Genomic DNA, 6,008 nt, shown 5'->3' with positions numbered 1-6,008 from the left:
TGTGTGTAGCACTAATAGCTCTCCTGGTTTTATTCAGTTTTTTTGGTTGGGGTTTTGGGGGTTTTTAAGGATTCAGGCCAAATTTGAGTAGTCTTCCAGGGAGTGAGCACTCAAAGTACTGAGAACATGTAAGTAATAAATTGCCTATGCCAAAATGGGTGAAAAGGTTTTCTTAGGTTGAGGAAGAGCTGTAACTCTTATGCCCTGCTCTTAATAGTTTCACCATATACTGTTAATCTGTTAGCGTGTGAAAATACTATCATATAAATATTATAAAAGTACTTAATATTTTAAGTGTCAACATATAGTAGATACAGTTCTAACCATAATATGAGGCAAATGGAAAAAACTTGATAATGATTTTCCAGCTAAAGCATTTGTAATCTGTAAGTTTAAATAGTGATTTTTTTTCTTTGACTTTTGCTTTTTTCCTCCAGTTGGTCTGGTTAGCAATGTAACTAATTTTTGAGTACTTGCATTTGAGTTTAGCACACTACATTCTTGCTGAGCCAAGTAAAATGTTGATGTCCTAGCATGAAAGATGGAATTTGTATGTTTAGGAGGTCTCTTCAACTTAGTTTTGGCTCCCCTGAAAGCAGTTTCAGAACAAAAACTTCTAGTGTTAAAATCACATGGGGTATTCTGAACTCTATTTAATTCCATGTAATTTAATTTGAATTTTTCTTTATTTTTTGCTTTAGAGAGGTGAATTTCACCATGCACAATATTTACTGGGCTTAATTTCTAGAGCAGTCTATTTCAACACACCTGAACATACATAATTATTGCTAAAGTCTTAGTTTGACTTTCTGCAATTTGTCTGTACCAGCTACACGTATTTTCTTTTGGCAGATACAGTATTTTGAAGGCTATAATTGTACCTTCAATTCTGTGGAATTGTCTCAGCCACAGAACAAAGTGGAAGTGAATGACTGGAGTACAGTAAACATGGTTTCAAAACCAGCTTGGACATCCAGGGTGTCTTACAAAAGATGCTATGTGAAAAATACCAATTAAGTTCCCGTAACCAACGCAGATAATGAGGTCGACAACTGCGAAATTATAGATGAGCTGATAAATTGCTTTCTTAAGAAGGAAGATCTTTTACAAAAGTGTTCCAAGGTAACTGAGGTGAATGTAAACATCCAATGAATCCCTCATCATTTCTGTGTTAAAAAGCTTCAAGCTTATGAGTAACATGTGGCATTCTCCTGATTTCTGTGTTATATTGCTTTAAGGACACTCAGAATTTCTCTCAGGTGTTGGATTTTTCTGTCTAAGCCTCAGAAGTTTTAGAAATTCTTTCATGGGACAAATGCTTTTTGTGTGACACCTCCCTCCAGGGACACAATGCAGGGGCCTATTTCCTGTTTACAGATTAATTTTCCTCAGGTTTCCCTTGTTGCTTAACTGCCTCATCAACCATCTGTGTATTGTACACCATAGTTTATTTGCCAGTAACCATGTGAGTCAGTGTAAGTGACCAGACACATCTAGGTATTGATAAGCATTTCATGGCCTTCCTGCACACCTACACACAACTGTAGGAGAGCAGACATCACAAACCAACCAACTTTCTGAACCCTGAACTACAGTTTTAGATAACCAAAGTTAGACATGCATTTTTGGATGGAGTCAGCTAAGAAAATTTAACAGAGGTCAAGCACGGGTCCCTACCTTGTGCATTATATAATCCATTTACTTGTTAAGCAATGAGCAGTATGAAAAGGAGTACTGGAGTTACAAAGCCACATTGTCTGTAGGTGTAAATCCAATATTCATATAATGTGTGGCTCATTGTCAATAACTAAGAGCATTGAGGAAGTATTTTTCCTGTGATTGATAAGGAGATTACCTAAGAAGTGCTAATGTCTCTATCCATTGCTGCAATTACTGTGTTGGTAAGATACTTGGATTTTTCCATGCTGTTGAAAACAAGGTACACAGCTGTCTGTAAATTTCCAGACAGATTTCATCCTGATGCATTTGCTGACATTCTTCTTGTCTTCTCATATTCTGTATTTTTTTTTGTATATTCTTGGAAAATGTATATTTTTCTAATACCCTACTGAGAGGTAATTTAGAGAAATTTTCCACATTTTAAATCAATAAAATAATGCTGTTTTGAAGCTCACCTGACACTTGCTACTGTAAGGCAAGGTTGTCTCAGTTATCACCACACCTTAACAATTTGACTACAACTTCCATTCTAGTTCCCTTGGAAAAAAAATTAAAATCCAATTTTAGTATTTTCAGAAACAAACTGGAGAATTGTACTTGCTGACAGTAAATTCTTGAGTGCTTTTCTTCAGAATACCCCATCATTTCAGGTTTTGCAACACGTGCTTGAGTTTCCCAGTGAAGTAGCCTTCACACCTTGCTATGTTTACCAGTGGAGTAGCCTTCACACCGAGTACAAAGATGCATTTGTGACTTCCCAGGAAACCTTTCCAAACTGGCTCGGTTGTGTGCCTTTGTAAAATTTTGTAAAGTTTTTATGTGGTCGCTGCCAGTTCTTGAAAGGGACATTGTCTGAAACCTGCTCTCCCTGGGAGAGTGAACCTCTCTCAGTTCCTGTGTGGGCCCAGCCTGCGTGGGTGTAATTGTTGCAGGGAAATGAGTGTGATGAAAGCCACAGGACAACTCATGTAATGCTTGCTCCAGCTGCTTTTCATTGGCTAAGCTGCTACCCAGATCAAAAAGCAGAAATTGTCTCCCATATCATCTATTGACTACTTTGGTGGCACATAAGTGGATAGAAACATCCAGTTTGGGTGAAAAACAACAAAAATCAAGGGGGAGAGTAGTTAATGATTATACAGTGTTATGTCATGTTAAGGGAATGCTCAAGAGGATTGAATTAAAATGTTGAGGACAAGTTTCAGTTTGTGTTTGTTTAGTGGTTTTTGGAAAGGTTGGCTTTGCAGGTGCAGCGACTGTTTTCTGTGATCCACAGTTCAACTGCCAGAGCTGAGCTGCCAGTGGCAGAGGGTAGCTGTGATCAAGAGCTGATGGCCTCTATAAACCTGTTCTCCCAGGAGATTGTACACAAAAAACTTGCCTTTCCCATGCATTATTTGCACTGTTATAGCTGTGGGTATAGTTATGTTTGGGGTTTAATTAATGCATGGGGGCTTTTTGATACTTCTGTGGGTTGGGTGAAACTCCATGAGAATTGATGTCCATGGCTGTCACCCCTAGTTTTCAGAGATCTTACAAGGAAAAAAAAATTAAACTCTACAATAAGGGCAGGATGTTGGAACAGAAAGATGCTCCATGGAACACAAGGGGATGTTCAAGGCCAGAGAAAACGTGGCTCAAAGAAAGTGCCTATGGAGGTTTGGTTGAGCGATGAGGGAGCAGAGAGCAGGTGTCAAACAGTGAGAAAATACTGTCCTTTGCTGTTCTGGGAAGCAGGACTTTGTATGGTCTTTGAATATGGTCAGGAGTATCCTGTATGTTGAATACTGCATTAGAAAGATTTCTTGACTTCAATATTAAGTTATCATTGCTAATTATCCAGGCTGAAAAAAAGCCAGAAAACCATGCTCCTAACATTTCCCAGCCAAGTGGAGAACTGGTCCTGTAATCTGGTGCTTGAGTTATTCCCAGTGCTGTTCTGGTGGCACACTGTGGTTAATAATGATTTCATGTTTCTTAACAGGGCAAGGGATAAGACCCTAGTGCTCTATCTTCATCTCGGAAGAGGCTGCATGTCAATGAGAGATAGTTGCTAGGCTGCTTATAATATGCTTAAAAAGATTAAAATCTGCAAGAGGAAATATCTGTATTAAGTCCTACTTATATACTTTTGTTTCATTTATTTAGACAGCAGATATAATCATTTTACTGTATTTTTTCACATGCCTTTGATACTACATCTTAATACTTTCAAGTATTTTACTTCTTCAAGGTTTTGAGGTTCTTTACTATTTACTTTTTTTAAGTATTACACTTTCAATTTGTTTGTGTTCCCCAAAAGATGACACAAGACTCAGGTCAAGTGTGCTTGCCTGATTTAGCATGCTGTGTATGCCAGAGTTCTGTCCTGTTACTGCTGATCCCTTGGGAAATCAGGCTGCTGGTTGGTGGATATCAATAGCAGTCAATGAGCAGCCTATCCAGCCAAATGTGTGCTCTTTTCAAACAGCTGAAGGAGTCTTGTATTTTAAATACTTTATTAAATGCTAAATCACTAATGATTTTTTCAAAGGGGGAAAAATGCATTCAAGAGAAGGGAAGGCATACATTTTTACCAAGAGTTCTTCGTATGGTCTGGTATTCCTCCCTTGCTACTCCCCAAAGCATGTCCTTCTGAAGTGTCATTTCTATAGGAAAGAATGAATGCCAGAAAGACAAAAAATCAAAGAGGCCTTATTATACTGTATTTCCAAAACCAAATCCCAATCAGTCTGAAAGTGCTCTTTGTCAGAAGCCAAACAGAGAAACTTCAACAGTGAAAAAATTAACAAAAGAGTCTTCTTTATGAGTGTTTGCATCAAAACAAAGTCTCACCCTGTTACCAGTGGGTGAGTGTTACCCAACAAGCTGCACCACCTTCCAGCTGTAAACATACATAATAAACCTTGGCACAGCTTTGGAATAATCCCTTGCTGATCTTTTGCTTGGGCTGTGTTGGCCCAGAGTTAGGACAGGATGTAGACAGGAATGAGAGGCAGTGAGGAGTCAAGCAGTGACACTGCTGCTTTGTGTCAGCTGAGGTTCTAGTAAGTATGTACACTACTAGTACAGAAAGAGAAAATTTAAGCATCAGTATCTTTAAATTGAATTTAAAGCAGACATATGATATCAACAATGTAGTACCTTCTAAAAGTTTCTAACAGCCATGTTTACCCCCACAGGTTTCTGTCCCTGTCTGCATTCTTTACAGGATTTTCTTAACTGGACTTCCAATTAATCCCCTTAAGTGTTATTTCTGTTATAATGCTGCTCTTGCTATATAATATAAATTTCTGGTAAGCATTTCAACAGTAGACCTTGTGAACAGAACTGACTATGGAAAAAATTCTTATCTGACACAGTGCTTCATAAATTCAATCACATACATCTTTTTTGGTTGTGATAATTCTCCATTCTGTTTTAGTCTTTTTTGGGTGTTACCTGAAAGAGGTTTGGGGGTTTGTTTGGTTGTTTTTTTCCCTGGAAGTTCCTTGCAAGTTTTTTGAGTATTTTTGAGGTTTTTTTGCTGGAAGTTTGGAATGGGAAGATACTGAGCACACGGACTGGTCTACGTTCCACCAGTGGGGAATGCTGCCTCGCTCCCCGCGGGTCACCTATTGCCGCCACTGAACAAGTAAGGCAGGCTGGTTGGAGTCGGATCAGGAGGGGACAATAAGCGACACTGAATTCTCACTTGCTGTCTCTGCAGCAGCAGAATCTGTCTTGGCTCTTAGGAAAAGGGCAGCTGGAACTGCTGTGCCCTCAGTTGCAGTACGAAGGGAAAGCCTTGAGAAAGCTGGGTCCCCGTTTTTTGCAAGACAATCTTCGGTTATCACCGGTCTTTAGTTTTTACCGGGGAAATTACTGCCTGGTCTGATCTGTGGAACCGACGGCACGTGGAAAGCACGGGGGTTTGTTTCTAAGCGCTCTGATCGCCGGGGAAAGTTGGAAGGGGAGTAGGAGGTTCAGGGACAGGCTGCCGCTATCGGGCCCGCCGAGCTGCAGGTGACGCTGGCTCGGGCCGATAACGGGGATGACCCTGCCCGGCCTCCCGCCCGCGGGCCGAGCGCCGGCCGCGGGCAGCTGGCGGCAGCCACGAGGGCCGCCCCGGGAGCGGCCGGGGCTCGTCGCGCTCTGGTACTCCAGGGCAGGCGGCTCCCGAGCGCGGGGGAAAGCCCCGGGGCCGAGGCGGCGGCGGAGACCCGCGGCTCCCGGGCCGCCCCCCGCGCGGCGGCAGCCGAGCCGCCATCTTGCGGCTGCTCCCTCCCCCGGCCGCGCCGCCGCGCAGCCCCGGCCTGCCCGGGGTCCGCCCGGAGCCCGCCCGCCCG

The sequence above is a fragment of the Serinus canaria genome, chromosome 7, assembly GCF_022539315.1.
Source record: "Serinus canaria isolate serCan28SL12 chromosome 7, serCan2020, whole genome shotgun sequence".
Classification (NCBI taxonomy): Eukaryota; Metazoa; Chordata; class Aves; order Passeriformes; family Fringillidae; genus Serinus; species Serinus canaria.
Note: the sequence above shows the minus strand (reverse complement) of the source record.